The sequence below is a fragment of the Puma concolor genome, chromosome E2, assembly GCF_028749965.1.
Source record: "Puma concolor isolate L17-30 chromosome E2, mPumCon1.1.hap2, whole genome shotgun sequence".
Lineage (NCBI taxonomy): Eukaryota > Metazoa > Chordata > Mammalia > Carnivora > Felidae > Puma > Puma concolor.
The window spans coordinates 46,944,412-46,967,454 of record NC_141681.1 but is presented as its reverse complement, the minus strand read 5'-3'; the positions used below and the strand labels follow the sequence as shown (position 1 = coordinate 46,967,454).

Sequence of the window (23,043 nt, the reverse complement as noted above, 5' to 3'; positions counted from 1 at the left end):
GTGGCTGGCTGAGGTATCACGCAGGACACACACCCCGTGGGGGGGTGAGCTCCCTCTACATGTGGATCGCTGGAGGAGGAGATAAGAAGAGTTTGATGGGCAAGGAGGCTTTCAGCCCAATCAGTTAAGCAGGCTCAGGAGCTCCAAGTCCCGGGCCTATATATACACCTTATCTGGCCCAAGTGTCAAGTTACGTATGTGTCGGCACCCAGAAAGTCCCTGTTTTCTGCCCTGTAATAAATACTGTAATAAAAGGCACGACAGGATCTAGGTTAGTGGGGATGGTGGAAGGGCCACCGATGTGGACTTGATCCCTTCCTGGTTTCATAAATGTAGGACATTAGCTCCTCCTGGGCACAAGCTGTGTCAACATCATGAATTAACAGCTGTGGCTGGAGCGAGAGAAAGGGGAGTAAGGTCAGGCTGTGGGTCAGGCCACCGAGGTTCCAAACCAGACCCAAGTAGCTGAGTGACAAGGATCAAGGGCTTCGCTTCTCTGGACCTCAGTTTCTTCATCTGCGAAATGGGGAGTAAGAGTCTACGGGAAAGAGGGTTACAGGAGACGTGTGTGAGTAGGACACCCCAGCCCAAGTTAAAGGGGGCCGGGGACTGTCATTACTGCCATCCATCCAAACCTGCAGCCCAAAGCCTGAAACCCTGGAAAATCTACTCCCCTCCCCACGCTCTGACCAATCCCTTAGCAACTTGTCAGGCCATGCACTTCTGTCAAGCGCCGATGCCACTCTGCAGGCAGGCACCTCTCCTCCCTCCAGGGAAGGCTGCCTCCCTCCTTGTTCCACTGCCACTCCTTCAGAGGCAATGACAGCAAGGACACTCAGAATAAACACCGAACCCTCTCCCTGGCTCCCACCCCTGCCCACCCTTCCACCTCCTTCTCTACAAGGCTCCAGCCACACCACTGTTCTGCTGTTCCTCCACCTACCGAACTCCTTCCTGCCTCAGCACTTATGCATTTGCTGTTCCTTCTGCCAGGACCCCTTCCCGCAGATCTTTCGAGAGGCTGGCACCTTCGTACCATTACGGTCTCAGCTGCTATTACTACCCGGCAAAGCTCTCCCCCAGCCTCCCACAGCCCTCTCCGCCTTCCAGGTGGCTCTCTCATCAGTCTGCTTCATCACTTCACAGCATGATTCGGCCCCACTTGAAATACCTTATTAATTTGTTTACTACTTTCTCTTCTGTGTCCTTCAATGTGAACCAAAACCCCAGGAGGACAGGCCTTCTCAGGTTCTGACCCAAGCACTGGGAACACATGTGATGCTCAATGAATATTTGCCAAAGGCACACACAAGTCAGTGACTGAATGAATTAATGAATTCTACATCAAATCTCTGCCCTTCCCCCCCCTCCCCCCAGGGAGTAAATGTGTTGTAATCTCCAGAAGAAAAGAAAGTCCTTAGGTAGTGTGCAATATAATGCGTAACTGATCCCAAGGCATCCAAATGATTTCATGCGTGCTAGTGCTCTAAAGAATTTATGACCCAGACAACAGTGCCTGGGGTCAGAGCGCGCCCCTGGCCAGGCTACTAGAAGGAGAGCCTCTCCGTGGAGCAGAGCCAGTTTTTGTTCTTTTGTCTAGGAAGAGAGTTTCAGATCAGAAGAAATCCAAATGCTCAAAAACCTCTTGCCCCAAGCATAAAGGCTTAATCCCCTGGCATGGAACAAGAACTCTCTAGAGGCTATAGGTTTGAAAAATTCATGGCCAGGGAAAGAGAACAAAAAATGGAAATGTCAACAACGGCCTAGAGTCATCTCTCCCTGGTTACGGTGGGTGACACACACGAACACAGGGCCCCACCTGGTCAAAGGTAAGGCCCGAAGCAGCTGTGCCCGAACAGTAAGATGACTGTGGCGGTTCATCTGTTTATTCCCAAATCCAAGATGAGGTGTGCCAGCGGTAGAGGCCCGTATACATCGAATGAATGGATGCAAAAACAAAGAGGATTTGGATCACCGAAGGAAAAATCCGCAGATCAGAAGCCACCAGCCCAGTCGTTCAATACTCATTTCTAATGTAAACAAAAGTTCAAAAGAGTCAGTACCCTCAGGGTAACTAAATAATAGATGAGAAAGGTTGCTCTCTAAAGGAATACTCCAGCTAATAAGTGAAGAGGAGGACAGAATTACAAGTGTCACAATTTCTGCAAACCCTAAGTAAAATCACAGGTGTCAGAAATGGTTATTTACAGCCATTAACTACAGGACGTCACTGAAAGAGAACACAGGCTTTACCCACCTGCTGAGGATAGAACACACAACAGCCAGGAGAATGCCCTGCCATCCCTACCCAGAACACACACCAATATGCGTGTGTGTGCACATCTCACACCTGAATCTGATCCAGTCTCCAAACCCAACCACCCATTTGCAGGAAGCACAGGACAGAAGAACTTGTTAGCCACCACCACAGAAATACAACCCCAGACACAGGCTGTGGGAGATCTACAGGGCAAATTACGTGGCTTTTCTCAACAAATAAACTATCCAAGAAAAAAGGGGGGAAAAACGGGGATGGCGGGGGGACCCACAGATTAAATGACACTTAACAAGCATGTGAACCAAATCCCACAGTGGACCTTGATTGGAACAAATCAATTCTAAGACTTTTATGAGAGGATCTGAAATGTACTGGATGCTAGATGATGTCAAGCAATTATTGTTAGTTACCTTAATCATGACCATGATATTGTCACTGTGTCCTTAAAAATCTTATCTTTCATAGATAAAAACTGAACTATTTAACTATAAAATAATCCCGTGGGGGTGGGCAGCAGCCTATACAAATAAACCCAGAGTGGTCATGAGCTAAGAAGAGCTGAAGCTATTATTGACTTTTCTCAAACAGTGTCTAGAGGTGATTAAACCGAGAGGGTGGCTGAGAAAGCAGCTCGTGATTACTTTCACCGCCAAGGGCTAATGATCAGATGACATCTTCCTCCTGCAGCTCCGTGTCAGTCTGGGTAAAGCCAAAGTCCTCACTGTGGCCCCATGGCCCCACACAATCGGCCCCCATCACCCCTCTCATTCCCCCCCCCCCCCGCCCCCGGCCACCGCCCCATCTCTCCCGCCCTGCAGGCACTCTGAAGTTCCTCAAGCATGCCAGGCACCTTCTCACCTCAGAACCTCTCACTGGCCCTTATTTCACCCAAGTGCTCTTCCCCCAGATACCCACATGGCTCTGCGACGCCCTCTCTTCACCTCTGCTCCAATGTCATCTTCTGAAAGAGGCCCTCCCTAACCCCACTCTCTCAAACAGCACCAAAAGTCTTCAAAATTTAATTAAATAGGGGCACTTGGCTGGCTCAGTAGGAGGAGCATGTGTAGAGATTACTTAAATAACCTTAAAACATGTTTTGAAAAGGGGCACCTGGGTGGCTCAGTTGAGTATCCAACTCTTGATTTCAGCTCAGGTCATGATCTCATGCTTCATAGGTTCGAGCCCCACATCGAGCTCTGTGCTGACAGCTCAGAGCCTGGAGCCTGCTTCAGATTCTGTGACTCTCTCTCTCTCTGCCCCTCTCCCGCTTGCCCTGCCTCTCAAAAATAAATAAACATTAAAAAAAATTGGGGGGAAATTTAATTACATAGCATAACATGCTACTTATTCTCATTGCATGTACCCACCTTCATTTTTTTTCACATCGATTATCTCTTTTGGACTTACTATATATGTCTTTCTTTACTATCTGTCTTCCCTTTTATAATGTAAGCTCCATGAGGGTGGAAATTTCAATTGTTTTGCTCACTACAGTCGTCCCAGCTCCCAGAACAGCATCTGTACAAAACAGGTGCTCGATTAATATTTGTGTAATAAATCAAAGAACCAAAGCGACATGACCTTCAGGTACCATCCTAGTGCCTGGCAGCTCCTTTAAGAGCCATTTTTAGGGAGGGGCACCTGGGTGGATCAGTTGGTTAAGCACCAATTTCAACTCAGGTCATGATCTTGCAGTTCGTGGGTTGAAGCCCTGCGTCCAGCTCTGTGCTGACAGTTTGGAGCCTGGAGCATGCTTCAGATTCTGTCTCCCGCTCTCTCTGCCCCTCCCCCACTTGTGCTCTCTCAAAAATAAACGTTAAAAAACAAAAAAAAAAAAAAAACAAAAAAAAAAGCCATTTTTAAGGAACACTTCAGAACCAGAACTAGTAAAGCCTCTGGCTGCCTGATCCAATGTTTAGTCTCCCCTTTTAACTTAGCAGAATCTGATCTTTAAAGATTTTATTTTTAAGTAATGTCTACATCCAACGTGGGGCTTGAACTCACAACCCTGAGATCAAGAGTGCCATGTTCCACTGACTGAGCCAGGCCAGGTGCCCCCAGAATCTGATGTTTAGCTAAGGACAAGGGCATGTGAAATAAAGACTACATTTCCCAGACTCCTTGCAACTATGTATTGTACCCTAAGTTCTGAGCAAGAGTCTATATAAGTAGAATTATCGTGTGCAACTTCCATTAGGTCTTTTTTTTTTTTTAAGTTTATTTATTTTTGAGAGAGAGACAGAGAGAGCAAGTGGGGGGAGGGGCAGAAAGAGAGGGAGACAGAATCCTAAGCAGGCTCTGCACTGTCAGTGCAGAGCCTTATGCAGGGCTTGAACTCACAAACTGTGAGATGATAACCTGAACCGAAATCAAGAGTCAGACACTTAACTGACTGAGCCATCCAGGCGCCCCTCCATTAAGTCTTTTTAAAAAGACAGGGGTGCCCATCTTCATTCCTTCCTTCCTGCTGGCTGGGATGCAATGGCTGGAGCTTGAGCAGCCATATTGAATCATGAGGTGGCAGGACAAGGATGACAGATCCAAGAGGAAGAAGGAGCCTGCGTCCAAAATAAGAACGTAGCCCTGGCCTGCTTATATCACTGGGCTCCTTTATGTAATAGAGAAAGAAACTTCTATCTTGCTTAGACCATTGTATTCTGTTTTATATATGGTTTTCTATTATATGCAATTGAACCTAATCCTGATACACTTGGGATCAAAAGACCATTCAGAGTGAGTGGAACAAGTCCTATATCTATACAAATGTATAAAAACGTCCATAAATTGAGAACTATTCCAAAGAAGAATCACTGTGAGCTTGCAGATACACAAAGAGCTATCATGGAGCTGGGGAGAGGGTAAACGGGTGGGAACAACCAAGGAAATAATGACATGAGAACCACATTTTCAATTAGGTTAAATAGGCTGCTGCCTCGGGATTAGTAACCCGAGCACAGCTGACTCTTAAACAACACAGGTCTGAACTATGCAGGTCCATTTACATAGTTCATACAGTATTATAAATGTATTTTCTCTTCCTTATGATTTTCTCAAAAACATCTTCTTTTCTCCAGTTTACTTTAAGAATATAGTACATAATATGTATAACATACAAAATACATGTTAATTGTTGACACTATCAGTAAGGCTTCTGGTCAACAGTACAATTAGTAGTTAAGCTTCTAGGGAGTCAAAAGTTATATACAGATTTTCAACTATGTGGGTAGGTATGTGCCCTTAACTCCCACACTGTTTAAGGGTCGAGCGTATATAAGGAACACCTACAGGGGCACCAGGGTGGCTTAGTCAGTTCAGCATTCAACTCATGATTTCTGCTCAGTTCATGATCTCAGGGTTGTGAGATCGAGCCCCCCTGTGTTGGGCTCTGCACTGGGCATGGAACCTGCTTAAGATTCTCTCTCTCATTCTCTCTCCCTCCCTCTGTCCCTCCCCTGCTCATGCAAGCTCTCTCTCTGGGAAAAAAAAAAAAAAAAAAGAACACCTACAAATCAATACTAAAATGCCGCAAAGTGATGAGCAAGTTTTATCCAGAAGAAGAAAGATAAAAGATATTCCGCCTTATCAGTCTTCAGAGGAGTATAATCAAAACCACAATGAGATTTCATTTCATATCTGGCAAAAAATAAAAAAGTTTTACCAAACCAAGCCCTTGGTGGCAACGTTCAGAGACCAGTCTGACAGTATTTGGCGAAGTCAAAGATGCTCACATCCTACGACCCGCCAATCTCGTGCCTAGTAACACCCAAAAGAAATTCATGTCAATACATGCTAGGAAACATGTGTAACAACATTCACAGTAGCCCATGAATCGCAAAAAATCTAGAAACTAATGAAATGTTCATTGGCATGCAAATGACTAACATAAAAATGTGGTACATTCAGCCAGTGGAATATTATATAGCAGCAAAAAAACCAGAATGAACTACAGCTATACAAAAATAGTCTGGATCACTCTTAGATTCACAATACTATGGGAAAGATGCAAGTCCCACCAAACTATATACAGTACAGTATCATTTGCATAAAGTTCAAAAATAGTTCTTTTTAAGACAAAGAATGATAAATAAAAAACTCAAGATGGTGGTCACCTCTGGGACAGGAGGCAGGGTATGGAATGGGAAGTACCACACAGGTTCATGTGTTATTAAAATGTCCTAATTCCTGGGCATTAAATTCCTTGGACATTAAAATGTCCTAATAGCCTACTGTTAATTATAACAGACAATTTTGCATGAGCCAAAAACACCAGTGTTTCATGCACCAAGAATTCCGATTAATCTGATTTTGCGTGCCCAAAGGCCATCTTCAAAAAAATGGAATATATTTAGAAAGAAATGAGGGAGCATGTACACCAAGTTACTGACATATGGGACCAATGAGGCAGGAGGTAGGAGCGGAGGGGATGAAGCAGTAGGTGGTTTCTGCTTCATGTTTTGTTCTGCCATCACTTAAATATTCATTTCAACAAGAAATGTTTCCTATAACGAACTCACACAATACAGCGCAGTGTTCACGGACTCCGGAGCCAGACCACCAGAGATCACGCGTCTACTGCACTACTTCCTGGCTGCGGTAAGTAGGCAGGTAGGTTATTTAACTTCTCTGTGCCTCTGTTTCTGTATCAGAAAAGGAAGGGTGATCACAGTGCCTACTTCATGGGGCCACTGTGAAGACTGAATGGGTTGGTTCACAGCTCCTCTACACAAGGGAAGCCCTTAATGAGACTGGTTATTATGATTCTCACTAGTCTAACTTCTAACATGTACATGGAGGACAGCCATGAGCTGAGCAATGATCTAGTGAAGGCCTACAAATGATCCTGGTCAGTTTAACCCCCAGCTGTGCTTCCTTCCCTCATACTTGCAGTCTCTGTAAGAAGCCTGGTGCACTGCTCATCCCAAGTACTTACTGAACAGATGATAAACGAATACAAGATGCCACCTCACCACTTCTCTAGCTGTCTGAACAGACCCCTTCTAGATGCCTCCTCTCATGTCCATTCTCCCTTCTTCAATACTGACCCTTCATTTAGGGCGGTGGTTAAGTCCAAATTTAAAAACTGCATTTCCATGACTTCCCCGTAGCTAGGGGTGGTCACGTCATGGAGTTCTCTAGCCAAAGTGACACAAGCAGAAGTCAGCTAAAGATTTCAGGGAAGGCTTTGGTGTCCTACAATAGAGGTACTGTCTCCCTTCCTTAAGAGTTTTGCTGCTTCCTGCCTGTGACAAGGATGTGGGGCTGGAGGTGGGACAGCCTTCTTCTCGCTACGAGGCTAAGGGCAGCAGCAGTGCAGATAAAGAAGGGCCTGGGACACTGGAGAGATGGTAAGCTGCAGCACCACCTTTCCCTGCTAACCTCTGCACCTCTCCTTACGTGAGAAAACGAAGGCTGTCGTAGTCTCTGAAGATGACCCCCAGTGGGCACATCTCTCGGAACTCAAGTCTTCCACTGTCCCTCCCACACTGAATCTGGGCTGACCTGTGACTCACTTTAGCCAACAGAATGAGGCTGAAAGTGAGCTGGGCCAGTTCTGGACTATGCCTTACGAAGGATCATCAGAAGCCCTGAGCTGCCATGTTGTAAGTCCAGCTACTGGCTGACGAGGCCACATGGAAGAAGAGATCCTGAGACTACAGAGAGAGGGGCCCAGCCATCTCCAAGGCACAATGTGGCCGAAATATCTTGAGTGCTCCAGCTCCATCTACCCTTTGTCTGCTGCAGCGTAAGAAACTCCAGTCAAGCCCAGGAGAAGAGCCGTCCGCATGAGCCTCAGTAAAGCAGAGTCTGCATTTTAAGGCATTTAAGTTTTAGGGTGCCTTGTTATGTAGCAATAGAGAACTAGAATAAACCTCTATCTGGGCACACCACTGTACAAGTTTCACAAAGCCAAATATATCCCATAATTAAAGTGCCACCTAAAAAGGAAATGTGCCCATCGATCAAAGATCCCAACAAAATCTCTTGCATATTGATAACAAAGATCCTTAAAATGAAAAAAAATATGAACCTTCTGTTATTTTGTTAATGAGTACTCATAAACACAACTAACCCGTATTAAGGGTGATGAATCTATTACTTACTTTTATAATTAAAAAGCATTTAAAGTAGAAAGTTCAACACTGTGCTGGACCTGGTGAGAACCCTCAGAAAACACATCTTCTATCTGGGCAAGAGGTATCATTATACTAATACTACTTCATACTCATTTTCAAAGGCTTAGAGCTTAAGTTAACAAGGTGGCTAAGCAGGTTGGACGCCTGCAAACTAATTAAAGAAGGCTATCAATAAAAATAATAATTTGAAAAAAAAAACAGAAACAAAGGGAATGCACATCAGTGATGGTCTAGCCAAATTAATTATGGTACACCCACCACCATGTGTTACACACATCTTTTGCTATCAAAAAGAGCAAATCTGAGTGCTACCTGAGAATCTGGAGGCATATCTATATGGTTTTGCCATGTTAGAAAAACAAAATGCAGGGCACCTGGGTGGCTCAGTTGGTTAAGCATCCAACTTTGGCTCAGGTCATGATCTTACAGTTCGTGGGCTCCTGCCCCACACTGGGCTCTGTGCTGACAGCTAAGACCCTGGAGCCTGCTTTGGATTCTGTGTGTGTGTGTGTGTGTGTGTCTGCCACTCCTTCACATCCTCTCCCTCCCTCTCTCCCTCTCCCCCCCTCAAAAATAAAATATTCTTAAAAAAGCAAAATGCAAGAAAATGAGGGTAATATTATCCCTTGTAGGATACTATTTCTCTCCACAGGATTATATAACCATGGGAGAAAAGGTAGAAAGATACGCACATAAGTACTTGATCGTTACTATGGGTGAAGGACTGTGGGAGGATGCTGACATGGGGGTGGGGCAGAGAGGAGTCCACAAACTAGGGACAGAAAAAAATTGAAGAGGAGCTTGTTGTTAATTCATGATCATCATCCCCAAGTAGCGAGTGCTCTCTATGCACCAGATACAGTGCTTGACTAGCAGAGTCTGCATTTTAAGGTGATCTCACCTGAACTTCTCACCTAATGTGGGAATTATTAATTATTCCCATTTTCCAGATCAGGAAACAGAGGCCTGGAGAAGGTAAGCACTGTGCCCAGAGTGCGGGCAGTGCTGGGACTTGAGCATGAAGAGCCACGGTCTTTCAGGAAGGGCACTGAAACTGCACCACTGCCCCTGGGGCTCAAAGGGCACAGTTAACTGCTGGAGGAGCAGTTCCTTGGACACCTGGCACATTCAGGCCCAAAGGTGTGGCAGTGCATGATGCAGCCGGCAGTCCATCAGCACCTCGGTGACTCGGTTTCTCATGTCATCCGGAGAAATCTGCGAGGGCCACTGACCTCGCTCCGCAGAGCCTGGGGAAGCCCCGCCCAGGACACTTTTACAGAACCAACTGCCGACACCCGGAGCCAGAGCACTGACGAGGTGGGATCAGCCACGACACACTCTCCGAGTTCGCCATTTAATTACAATGCGTTCAGCCCCCGAACGAGAATTATTGCCTGTTAAAGCAGGGAAGACCAATAAACCATGCCTGGCCAGTTAATTCGGATTTCCAAGGCATTCCCTGACCTTACTGCAGGAACACTGAACAGGACCTGGCGATTAAGTGGGCTCTCCAGATACACGCAGGTGTGTACACATGCGGGCAGTGTCTTGGACAAAGCTTTCCCCACCCAATTTAACCTGCACGCAGCCTCAACTCTCACCAGGGCCAAGGCTGTCTGATCCCGGCACATGAATCCAGGCTGCCCGGATGAGCCACTGGCAGGCCCCGTTTTCTCCAGACTGCAGGGGATGAGGGACAGGAAGCCAGAGGCCCTGATGCCTCAGACAGGCCTGATGAGAATCAAAGGGAGGGTGTGGGAATGCCACCTCCCCCACAGCTGCAGGTCTGGGGGCATTCTAACTCAAACCCCAAATGGGGACAGTCATCCATCCTCAGACAATGTTGCACCTGATATCATAAATTTATTCATAAAATAATTTATCCCACACCTACCACATGCCAGGAACTGCTCTACAAGAATACAGACCGAAGTCCCTGCCCTTTTATGGAGCCTACAGGTGGGGGGAAGGGGCAGATAATAAACAAGTATGTCAAGTAGTAATAAACGCCATGAAGAAAAATAAAGCACAGTGAAGGACTAAGAGTGGTGGAGAAAGTGTTATTTAATAGGGACAGAGGCCCCACGGAGAGGGTGACATCTGAGCAGAGACCTGAAAGGGGGTGGGGAGTCTTGGGGAGACTGGGGGAAGTGTTCCAGGCCAAGGGAACAGCCAGGGCAAAGGCCCTGAGGGAGAAACAGAAGGAGGCCTGAGCAGCTGGAGTGCGGCCAGCAGTTGAGAAGTCAAAGATAAGGCCAGGGAATTTGGGGGGCAGGGGCACAGGACTAGCTGACACTGAGGACGACTCCCTGCCCAGGCTGTGAGCACTTTACATAACGATTCACTGGAAAGATGAGTGGGTACTGCTCCTACTTCCCCTTTCATCAGATGGGGAAACTGAGGCCCAGAGAGGGAAAGGAACCTGCCTGAGATCACACAGCTCCCCTGTACCAGGCCGGGATGTCCCAGAGCCCCTGGCACAGAAGTTTGCATCCCACAGGAGCTCAACATCCACCAATTGGTTCCTTCTCCGGGGAGAAAATATCCTCCATTTTCTTCTCACTCCCTCGACACTCCGCCCACCGTTCTTCACAGTTAGGAGCAGACAGGTAAACACTTCATGCCAGAGGAGGGGAGGAAAAGAAAACAAAAAAGCCACCAGTCTAATTCCCGAAAAGAAGAAACACATCATTACCTTTCTCTCCTCTACAAGTTACTACCAAACTTAGCAAACATCACTCACCCAAGAGACGTCCTGAGTGCAGCCCTGATCACAGAGCTGGCAGGTGACTGGCCGGACCCGGCAAGGCCACCTGCCTGAGCTCTGCAGGCTGCCCCCGGCCGGTGCCTCCCCCGCTCGGCCTACTGTGGGTGTCTGGAATGCGGAAACGGGAACCTGCCGTGCCAGCTCCTAACAGCGACTTATTCAATAGCCTCAATAGCCGCGGGAACACGCCAGCCACTGGAGTTCCCCCACGAGGAGCTCCGCGCAAACAGGCGTGCTCCCAAAGAGGACTGTTTCGCCAGCAGCCCCTTTAGGGGAGGGAAAAAAAAAGGACTCCTTACTCACCAGACACGTGGTCTGAGGAGCCTGAATGGGCTTAAGAGAAAGCTCCAAGGTAACAAAGACGGCTCGCCTGTTACTGCTGATCCAGGAACGGGCCACCTGTTCACTGACTGAGCCAGGGCTGGATCCGTGCCCACAGCCTCCCCTGCCCTGGGCTGGCACCTGCCCGCTTCATTCACAACCTCACAATCCAAAGGTGGGCTCCGTTCCCGGTGCGGACTCCCGGTCTGCTCACTCAGGCAGAGGCAGAGGCAATGTAGCTTAATGATTAAGCACCGCCTCTGGGCCCCTCCGGCCAGCTTTGGAAGCACAGGCCGGAATGGCTTTGCCTGATATTAACCACCAGAGCCTGGGTGCTCACTCTGCACAAGGCACCCTTCTAAGCACTCCCTAGGAGTTATTTCCCCTAGCCCACACAGCTACCCTCCTAGGATGTACTATTATCATTGCTACTTCACAAGTGAGAAAGTTCAGAAATAGAGAAGTCACAGCGTGGAGATCACATAGCAAGAAAGTGGTGGGGCAGAGAGGTAATCCCAGCACAGCGACTCTGGGTTTCCAGTTCTTAACCACTATACCCAGATCCCCTTTCAAGATGAGAGACTGCCCCCCCCCGCCCCAATTGGGTCCCAGTTGCCACATCTGTAAAATGGGATGTGTGTGAGAGTTGGTGAGCTCTGTATGGGGGAACACTTAGCCTAACCCACAAAAAATGCTCAACAACTATCAGCTATAGTCATGACATTCTGCCCTCAGATTCAATCAGATTCCGCTTATACCTTAAAATAGGGGGTAATTGTGGGCAGCTGAAGGGAAGAAAAATAAAGATTCTTGCTGCCTTTTTCACCCACAAAAAAATACCACTGACCCTTGAACATGGGTTTGAACTGTGCAGCTCCATTTATGTAGTTCTTATGGTACAGTACTATAAATGTATTTTCTCTTCCTCATGACTTTTTCAATAACATTTCTTTTCTCCATCTTACTTTACTGTAAGAATACCATATAAAATACATACAATATACAAAATAGGTGTACGTTCTCAGTAATGCTTCAGGTCAATGGTAGGCTATTAGTAGTTAAGTTTTGGGGGTGTCAAAAGTTATACTCAGATTTTCAACTGTGCAGGGGGTCAGTGCCCCTAACCCCTGACCTGTCCAAGGACCACCTATACGGTGTGTATTAAGTGCTCACTGGGGGCCAGGACTGCAGCGTTCTAAGTGCTTTACATACTTTAATGCACGGCATCCACCCAACTACCTAGGAGGTCAGTATCACTACCAGCCCCACCTCAGCTCAAGCCCACGCTCCATTCCTCAGTCCCTCTGTAGTCTGGCAGGGCAGTAACTTTACACTGTGTCTGTCCGTAAGTGGGACTGATCGGCATCCACAGGAAACTTCAGTCTGCAAAATGAATGGTCACTTTCACAGGCTGTTAGAAGGAGGGGGCGGGATCATTAAATAGTAATTTAATTATTCAATTAATAAATCTCATGTGTCAATAGCAGAGATCATATTTGTGAGCAACCACGTGCCGGCAACGGGGGTAAGCACCTGACCTGCATCCTCTCCTTTCATCCATACAACCACCTTCCGAGCCAGTCCTCAGGAGGGGAAACTGAGCCTCTGCGAGGAGCACTTTGAACAGCAACTGGTCAAGAGCAGAGAGAGGAGGGAGAGCCAAGTGTTTCTGAGCAGAGAAAATGCTCTCAAACACATGCACACTGCCCCTCAGACTGCTGCCTCATCACTCAGCTTGGGTTTGCCTCTATTTTCAAAAAAAATATTGGGTTTCTCGATAAGACCGACAGCTCCTACAGCACAGGGACTCTGCGTACATCTTCTCGAAGGTGGACATTAGTAGAGAACAAAAGTGATGTCCTGATTCAGGTAACTACAAAACAAAGCGGGTCAGTACAATGACATGAAAATGTATGAGTGCAATGCTTCCACTTTGTTTTACTAACTTCTGCAGCAGACCCAGGTGTTTGCCTACCAATTCCATCCCTTTCTCCAAGTCCTTTCCTAAACAGTACTCAAAAAAAAAAAAACAAAAAACAAAAAACAAAAAAAACAAAACAAAAAAAAACACATAAAAACAAAAAACAGTACTCCAATTTTATTCCTGTAGCCACTCTCTTCCCAGCGGTCATGTGCTTCAGGTAAGGACAGTTCCAGCCTCAGCCCTGAGACTACATCATGATCGGCTCTTACCTGTGATTTGCCCAGGTGTGGTCACGTGCCACAATGCTGGCCAATGAGATATGAGGGGAATCTGAGAGGCAGAGTATCTAGGAAAAGTTTCCTCACTTGTTGGAGATAAACAGTGAGTGATAAATAGATGCGCTCTTTCTACTACTAGATGCAGCCTTGTCGGGATGTGACAGCTGGAGCTGGGGCAGTCATCTTGTGGCCATAAGGAGAGTCTGAGGACACAGACGACAAACCAAGGATGGCAGAGTGACACAACAGAGGGCTTGCTTACAGGCACTGTGGAAGTGCTTAGTCAATCAATTAAGGTGGTGCCAACCTATGGGCTTCTTTGTTGCATGAGATCATAAATCTGACTTCAGGCCAATTTCATCTGGGTTTCCTACTGCAATAGATCAGTGGTACTCCAGATGTCCTCTCAGGCCCAGGAGCACCTAGTAGCACCTGAGTACTTGTTAAAAATGCAGATTCTCAAGCCAGACCTACTGAATCAGAAACTCTTGGTGGGGTCTGGCAATCTGTAATTTAACAAGCATTCCAGGGGATTCTGCTGTCTGCTAAGGTTTGAGAACCACTGCAGAAGCACACAAGTCATTTCAGAGCAAGGCCTCTGGAGTCAAGAGTCCTTGGGGCCAAATCTTGTCACTACCATTGTCTAGCTGTGTGACCTTGGGCAAGTTATTTAAATTTAGCTGCCTCATCTGCAAAAGAGGAATAAAATGAATACTTCTCTTACAGGATTGTTGGGAGGTCTGGATGAGTCACTCTGTGGGATGTGCCTACCTAGCACAGTGCCTAGCACAGGGTAGACATTATATAAATTACCTATTCAGTGCTGCTTTTGTTGCTATTACTATTGTTTGCAACCAAAGGCATACCAACTGACACGACTTCCAACGGAGCTCCTCCAAAGCTGGATCCAGAACTCCTTTACCTTTATGTTACTACACCCAGAACCCAGCCCAGGGCCCTGGGGCTTCTAGAGACGTGAGACTGTCCCGGTCAGTGCAGGGATGCGACACACAGGAGGGGCTGAGGCCTTTGTCCATCACTCCTCAGACCTCCTCCCGCAGCCTGAACCTCCGCAGCCCCAGCAGATACCCCACGGACACTCTGCCAGCTACTCTGCCCAGTTACTGATCCAGAATGCCCACCAGCTCTGCCCAGCCCCAGAGAGCACCCCCACCATGTGAGTCATGCCAAACATCTGGCAAGAGTCCAGGGCTGCCCTTCCCTCTGGGAGTTATCTGTGATTTCAAAACTGGTGGCACCAAGATGCAGAAAGCCAAAGAATGACAAACGCCACCCCCAGGTACGGTCCCAGCAGGAAGAGGCAGCCTCTAATCAGGCTTAATAGCAAGACTGGGTAGGGGGCTGTGGGTGGGGACGGGGTTCTGCATTCGCTGGCACTGCTGACACTGTTGGGCCGGTCACTGAAAGAGCAGTGTGGGATACAGAAAGGGGGAGGGGAGTCTTGGCCTCCGACCACTAACCCCGGCAGCAGGAAAGCACTGGTCAGATTTCTCAGGCTGTGCAAAGGAAGCTATTACACCGAACCTCATAAAATTGCCAATATTCACACATTCTTGGACGGCAAAAAGGTAATTTCATATGGCTCAACCTAATACAAGCCAGGGAACTCACTCCAATAATGCGGTGTCAAGAAGTTGGTCACCAGCAAGAAACTGGAATGGTGGTGGCCTCTGAGCAAGGGAGGTGACTGTCTTACTTTTGCGCCTTCGGTTTCATGCACATGTGGCCACTTTTCAAAATTTAATGAAATTTAATAAATCAATCAACCCTGCAATATCTCCCCATCTCAGAGAAAAGACACACTTGTACCAGATCCTACAAGATCAGCAAGCCTGTCACTTCTCTGCCCTCATCTCCTGCTCTGGCCACACGGGCCTCCTTGTGAGCTCCTCAATCTTACCAGGCCCATGTCTCAGGGCCTTTGCACTGGCTGCTCCCTCTGCCTTGACACCCCCACTGCTGACACTGCCTCACCTCCTTCAGGCCTGTACTCAAGTCACCTCCTAGGGAGGCTATCTCTGGCCCTCCCGTCTAAAACCTCAACACAACACCTTCTACCAACCTAATACTTCATATCCCCCTTCCCTGCTTAATTTCTTCTGCTTAGCACTTACTACCCTCTTGTTTACTGTCTGAACCCCCCCACTTGAAGGACAGCCCGAGGAGGGGAGAAGCTTGTCTGTCTTGCTCACTGCCACATTCCCAGTTCCTGGAGGACTGCTCAGCTCAGTGAACACCTGCTGAATGAGTAAGCTGAAAAATCAGATGTAGAGTCACTATTTGGGGTTTGGCACCCTCAGATCCCACACGTGCAGGTCTACACTGGAAACATGGGAAAATCAAGCTAAGTTGGTGACAGCGCTCCTAGTGGTTTCCCCATACTGGGCTCACCTCAGAGCCTTTGAAAGAAAAAGAAAGGGCAGAACCGAAGAGAATGCTGGGGGCAAGGGTTTGAGGCAGGGGCTCTCCTGCCTCCCCTGCCCACAAACCAAGCATGTGGTGTAGAGACACGGGGCACCGGAGAAAAGAACTCATCCTGAGCTGGAACATGCCAGCCTCTAGCAGGATCAGAGCCAGAGCAGGTTCACAACAACCATCTCTACCCACCTGGGAGGCAAACACCAAGCAGAAACCCCCAAACAAGGGTGTCCTCTTTTCCTGCCATTTCCACACAAGGATTCAGGCTAAGTGAGAGTCCCCAAAAGAACAAATGCGACAGGGGCCTCTCTACTCTTGTGTCATGAAGGAGTTCTAACCGTAGGCTTGAAGAGGAATACCATCAGGTCCCAGGCGCCGTCTGTCTGTCACAAGCTGCATCTTGCCCCTTTCCTTCTGTTGGCAAAAGTCAGAACTGAAAGGGGGCACCTTCCCTGCCTCCCACTGCAGTGCTAGAGGCAAACCAAATGCCGGATTCTGGTTCCTGTGGGGCTTTAACAGAGACCCATCAAAGGAAGGATTGGGTGCAGGTTTGTCCTGAGGGGAGGATTGGGGGAGGATCTGATGCCTCCTGTTGAAACATGTCTTTGGAAAAAATGTGGGAGGGGCCCCACGGTCAAGGTGCTGCAGGGAGACATTTCTCAGGGAAGCAGGACCTCTGGAAACTGACTCACAGAGCCGATGCCACTGCAGCCGGCGCTCAGAGCAGCCGGAGAAGCGTGTGGCCGCTGGAACCTTCCAGAGTCCTCACTGCTCCTGGACATTGCTTTACCTAAGGGGTTTCCAAAGCCTTGGGCCAACCACTGACTCCTGTAACGAAAACACCAACAAGAAAACCAAAAAACCCTGTTTTTATCATACAAGTGGACTGGGCAGGGGCAGGGAACTCCCCACACCTACACTTGAGTTCAAAATACACAAATTCTGACTTTTGTTGTCCTTATTTCTTACCTTTCAGGATGAGACATTTCAAACATACAAAGGTGAGAAGAGAATATAAGAATCCCCCATCGGCCGGCTTCAACAGTTATTAACTGGTGGCCAATCTCACTTCATCTCTTCATTCACCCATACACACAGTCTCCCTCTACTCTCGGCCTGCCCATATTATTTTGAACCAAATCATGGACACCTTAACAGTTCACAGGTATTTCAGAATGTATGCTTAAAGATCAGGCCTTTTTGCTTAAGCAGAACCACAGTATCATTATCAGATTTTTAAAAAATAAGAATTCCTTAACAATATTGAATATCCAGGTAGCGTTTGTTAGAGAAAGGGGAAGCGCCAGGTTCCAGAATCATAGAAAAATCTTGTGCCCAGAGAGGTGTTCAAGCCTCCAGGCACGAAGGGGCCTGAGACCTGATGAAGGGCTGTCCCAGAACAGGAGAACAGAGACCACACATGGAGTGGAGAGGCTGGAACTAGTCTGTATGGTCCTGCTTGCCCACCCCGTTCATCCATCTGTCCATCCACAAGAGACCGCACAGTGAGTGTTTAAGAGCCTGGACTCTGGAGCCAATGGCTTGGGTTTGAATCCTGACTTTGACACTCCAGCTTTAGGACATGCACTTCTCAGGACCTATCAGGGAAAGGGGGATGATAACAGTACCTACCCCATCGAGTCATTCTGAGGCTTAAATGAGAAATTACAAGAAAAGCACTTAGAGCAGGGCCTTTATACACGATAAGAGCTTGGTGAATGCTGGCTAGGATCATTACTTCAGCCAGCAGACACTTACTGAGTGTCTTTTACATACCAGGCACTGTCCAGCAGCAAGAGAGGAGAGTTGTGGAGAGGTTAAAACCCTCATGAGTCACCACCAGGGGACAGGGACTGGCACCAGGCCACTACCTGGGGACGTGAGCAAACTGAGAATCTCCAGTACCTGCCATACTTGGGTAGGAGGTCCAGATTCATCCTGCCCCTGAGATGGGGAACCCTGAACCAGGAGAGTAATTAGAAGTCCAGAACAATGACTCTCATGGATGAAAGAGGGAACCACTGCGGCATCGCTCCCCCCATTCCCCCCATCCAGCAATGCGACTTTTGATCAGAGCAAAGGCAAGATTCTCGTGCTGGGTAAGTACGGCTGTTGCTGAGCTCACTGGAAGATGCCACACAGCTCCCACAGAGGGCCACAGCCTCGGGGAACAGAGTCCACAGCAGTAGGAGAAAAGAGCCCTCGTGCCCAAAGAAGCAGTTTAGAATGGCCTTTCAAAAGGCTGGGCCCTTTTCTTGCCTCCCTCACTGTCCCTGCCCACCCTGCTCCTCAGTCTCCAAAGTCCTCTCTCTTTCCTAGGAGATAAGACCTGTTTCCACCAAACCGGGAGCTCAAAGTAAGGAGTGCAAGTGTCAGTCACACAGGTCTACACCAGCACCCCAGCACCAACATAAACTCGAGGATCGTTGCTGACAAACTCTGGGGATCCATTTTGTGTGATGAGTCCTTCCTGTGGCTTCTATTGCTCAAAACTCAGAGCCCATCCCCCTCAAACACAAATACAGCATATCCGACAGAGATTTAAGAGTATGGTCTCTGGACCAGAGTTCAAATTTAGCCTCCATCACTTCCTAATTTCGAGCAAGTGGCCTCTCATTGCCAGAGCTCAGCTTCCTCACGTGTACAACAGGGATAACCAGTCCCTGCCACCTCGGAACATAAGTCACACACGTCGAACAACGAGCACAATTCCAGGCCCATAAGGCACCTTTGATGGATGACAGCTGTGGGGTTAGCTATACCTGCCTGTGATTAATATGCTTTTCATCACTCACTCACCTTTATTCACCAAGATAAAACAGGGATAGTATCTTTGATCTGTCACTGTGAACTACCACCCTTGATTTACGTGAGTCTCATACCCCAGGCCCACGCTGTCCAACACATGTGGCTACTGAGCACCTGAGATGTGGCTGCCGCGAATGGAGATGCACTAAAGGTGTAAGACACTTTGTATTGTGAAGACTTAGTGTGGGAAGAAAATGTAAAACATCTCAATAATTTTTACACTGATTACATATGAAATGATAGTATTTTAGATCAAATAAAATATACGATTAAAATTAATTTCTTCCATTTCTTTTTACTCTTATTTTTTTAATGTTTATTTATTTTTGAGAGAGAGACAAAGCAAGAACAGGGTAGGGCAGAGAGAGAGGGAGACACAGAATCTGAAGCAGGCTCCAGGCTCTGAGCCGTCAGCACAGAGCCTGACGCGGGGCTCGAACTCACGAACCGGAGATCATGACCTGAGCCGAAGTCGGATGCTCAACCGACTGAGTCACCCAGGTGCCCCTCTTTTTACTTTTAACTGGCCATTATAAAAATGTAAATTCTGTATATGGTCCACGTTGGTAGCTCACAGTGGGTTTCTAATGGACATTGTTGTTGCAGACCTCTGACATCCAGTGTCTTCTCATTCGACTCCATACTGTCAGCGTCTGGCACGGTGCCTGGCACACAGGCTAGGGTAGAACAAAACGTTTCATAGATGGCTGGATAAAGATGTTCTCCACATTTCTCCTGGTCTGAAAATGCATCCACCGCTGTCTTCACATCTAGCCAGGCCTGGCTTTCGTTCAACATATTTAACAACCCACAAGGCCAGGCTACATCAAGTCAAAATGGACACAGTCATGGTGGCTGGAACAGGGTGCTAGGGCACCTGCAGAGCCAGGTATCTTTTTAGTTACTGGACCATATTTGATATTTAACAGTCAAAAATGCTGGTCTGGTGCTCAGAAACACCCTACCAGCCCAAGTTCCCCATCAAAGCTCACCCAAATGGGACCCTCCCCTTGTTCACTCTCCTTCAGCACCACGCCTCAAGCAGTCAACTTTGCCTTATTTGAGGACAGGCCTTCAGTTCTGAAACAACCAACCAAACATCCCGACAGAAAGTGACCCCCTCATGTCTTACTGTCAGTAGAAACGATGCCACAGCATCCCCAGACCACCCCTGCTGTCTGTGAATGATGAACTAAATATAGTCCACAGTGCTTTGCAGGTCAGACAACTTCAAAAGGAACTGCTGAATCCACTTCACAAACTTGCCTCAGCCTAGTAAACAGCGCCTGGGAAGAGCAGCAGTGTGGCATGTGGGCAGAGTCTGGAGTCTGGAATCGACTCCTTATCTGTAAAGTGAGTCCCATAAACTTATCTACTTCACTGGACTTTGGTGAGGACTGGCTGAGAAAAAGTGTGACATGCTTACAAGAGCAACTAGTATAGACGAAGCACTAAGAAATGTAAGGTGCTGGGGCGCCTGGGTGGCTCAGCTGGTTAAGCGTCCGACTTCAGCTCAGGTTGTGGGCTCATGGTTAGTGGGTTCGAGCCCCGTGTCAGGCTCTGTGCTGACAGTGTGGAGCCTGCTTGGGATTCTCTCTCCCTCTCTCTCTGCTCCTCCCCACTTGTGCTTTTTTTCTCTCTCTCTCAAAATAAATATATAAACTTTAAAAAAAAATAAGGCGCTATTATTATTATTATTTTACAAAAATTAAAGTAGCATGAACTTGAAAAATGTGATTTCATCCTTCTCCAGCCACACCGATCCTGTTTTTGTAGTTAACTCGTTCTCGCCTTTGGGCCTTTGCATTTGCTGTTCCCGCTGCCTGGAATGTTCTTCCCCCAGCTCTTGGCACAGCTGGTGCCTCTTGCTCCTGCAGGCCTTCCCGTACCATCTGAGGTAATGTAACCAACTCTTCTTCACCACCAGCCTGCCCTATCAGCCACCCTCTATCCCCTCAGCCTGTCATTTCCTCTAGAAGACTTAAACCATCTAAAATTACCTTGTTTATTGCATGTCTCCCCAGCTAGAATGTACACCCTAGGAGAGTGAGGATCTCATCTGTTTTGTTCATGGTCCAAGAGCTTTTAGCCACTAGATGTACCAGAATGCTTACTGGATGTGTTTTTGCAAAGATAAAAGACATCCCGGAAACAACCGAAATGTCCAGTGACAGGGGAATGGGGGAATAAAGCATGGCCTCTTCATACTGAAGAATGTGAATGTGGGTCTAGCTGTTAAAAAGAATGAGTCAGGGGCTCCCAGCTGGTTCTGTCGGTGGAGCATGCGACTCCTGATCTCAGGGTTGTAAGTTCAAGCCCCACGTTGGGTACAGAGATTACTTAAAAATAAAATCTTAAAAAAAAAAAAAAAATGAGTAGGATCTGTACGTAATGACTTGACTATCATCAATTGAGAAACTCAAGTTACAAATATGTGACACTTGATCCCTACCCCTCCTTTTTGGGGGAGTGGTGAAGGAGAAGGAAGAAAACAATCAGTATGTGCATCCTTAGAAGCACAGAAAAAGGCAAGGGAGAGCAGCTACCTAAATTGCCAAGGGCAGAAAGCATATCCATTGTGTTTATCTACAAAACCTGACAGTGGATACGTAAATACTCACTGCCTGCATAAATGGTTATCTTTGGGGGAAGGGATTTTAGAGTGGAGGGCAGCACCTGTTATTTTCTTTACACATCTGTGTTGTTTGACATGTTACAACAAGCGTTGTGTATCGCTGCATAACTTTTTTTAAAGCAAAATTCAACCCATTCCCATACAGGCAAAGTAAAAGTAAGTCCATGACCAGAACAGTCTTCAGCAGTGAGAACAGTATCAGTCTTAAACAAAGCACAAATGCACGAACTAGTCCAAAAGTTTCTCATTCTAAAAGCTAAAAACAAACACGTTAAAGGAGATGACTGTTTAATTCTCTTATTAAAACATAAATACATTCGGGGCATCTGGGCAGCTCAGTCAGTTGCGTGTACGACTTTGGCTCCAGTCATGATCTCAGGGTTCGTGTTCAAACGCTCTGTGTTGTCAGCACAAAACCCATTTTGGATCCTCTATCCCTCTCTCTCCCTGCCCCTCTCTCACTCACAATCTGTCTCTCCAAAATAAACAAAAAAAACCCCACATAAATACATTTAATTTAGATTATTAGAGTTAAACAGATCAAGGTCAAACTGTTACCATAACCTGTATCATTTCAAAAAAGACTTTTTTGGGGCGCCTGGGTGGCTCAGTCAGTTGGTTAAGCGTCTGACTTCGACTCAGGTCATGATCTCGCGGGTTCATGAGTTCGAGCCCCGCGTCGGGCTCTGTGCTGACAGCTGGGAGCCTGGAGCCTGTTTCAGATTCTGTGTCTCCCTCTCTCTCTCTGACCCTCCCCCATTCATGCTCTGTCTCTCTCTGTCTCAAAAATAAACGTTAAAAAAAAAAAAGACTTTTTTTAACCTTTATTTTTGAGAGAGGGAGCGAACAAGCATGAGACTAGGAGAGGGGCAGAAAGAGAGGGAGACAGAGAATCTGAAGCAGGCTCTGTGCTGTCAGCACAAAGCCCAATGCAGGACTCAAACCCACAAACCATGAGATCATTACCTGAGCCGAAGTTGGATGCTCAACTGACTAAGCCACCCAGGCGCCCCAACCTGTGTCATTTTTTAAACCTAAATTTGAAATATATCGGTGAAATGTGTTTTATAGGAAAAAAAAAAAAAGGTGCCAGTATCTACGCATCCTAAATTCCATTTTTGATTTACCACCTGACAACTGCAATCTCTGAAAAACAGGCTCACATTTAACTCTTAGACCATTCTGCACAGACTGCTAAAAAACCATGTGCTGTTGTCACTAAAAATTAAGACCAGGATTTCTTTAAGTCACTGCTTTATTTCCTCATATTAAAAAAAAAACATTTAGAGGGCGCCTGGGTGGCTCAGTCAGTTAAGTGTCCAACTTTGACTCAGGTCATGATCTCGCAGTTTGTGAGTTCGAGCCTGGGTTGGGCTCTGTGCTGATAGCTCAGATAGATCCTGGAGCCTGCTTCAGATTCTGGGTCTCCCTCTCTCTCTGCCCCTCACACTCCGTCTTT

The 23,043-nt window shown here is 47.2% G+C and overlaps 1 protein-coding gene across 4 annotated transcripts in view; it reads right to left on the bottom strand.

Moving 5' to 3' along the window:
* The window catches only part of SIPA1L3 (signal induced proliferation associated 1 like 3), a 238,994-nt gene that overhangs the window by 213,118 nt on the left and 2,833 nt on the right, over nt 1–23,043 (bottom strand). The window contains exon 1 of one of the 4 annotated variants that reach the window (XM_086689629.1): nt 11,156–12,394. The exons of the other annotated variants lie outside the window; for them this stretch is intronic. The gene's annotated coding sequence lies outside the window, so the exon portion shown is untranslated. Of the gene's footprint in view, nt 1–11,155; nt 12,395–23,043 lie in introns of those variants that run through there. 4 annotated transcript variants of the gene reach the window in all.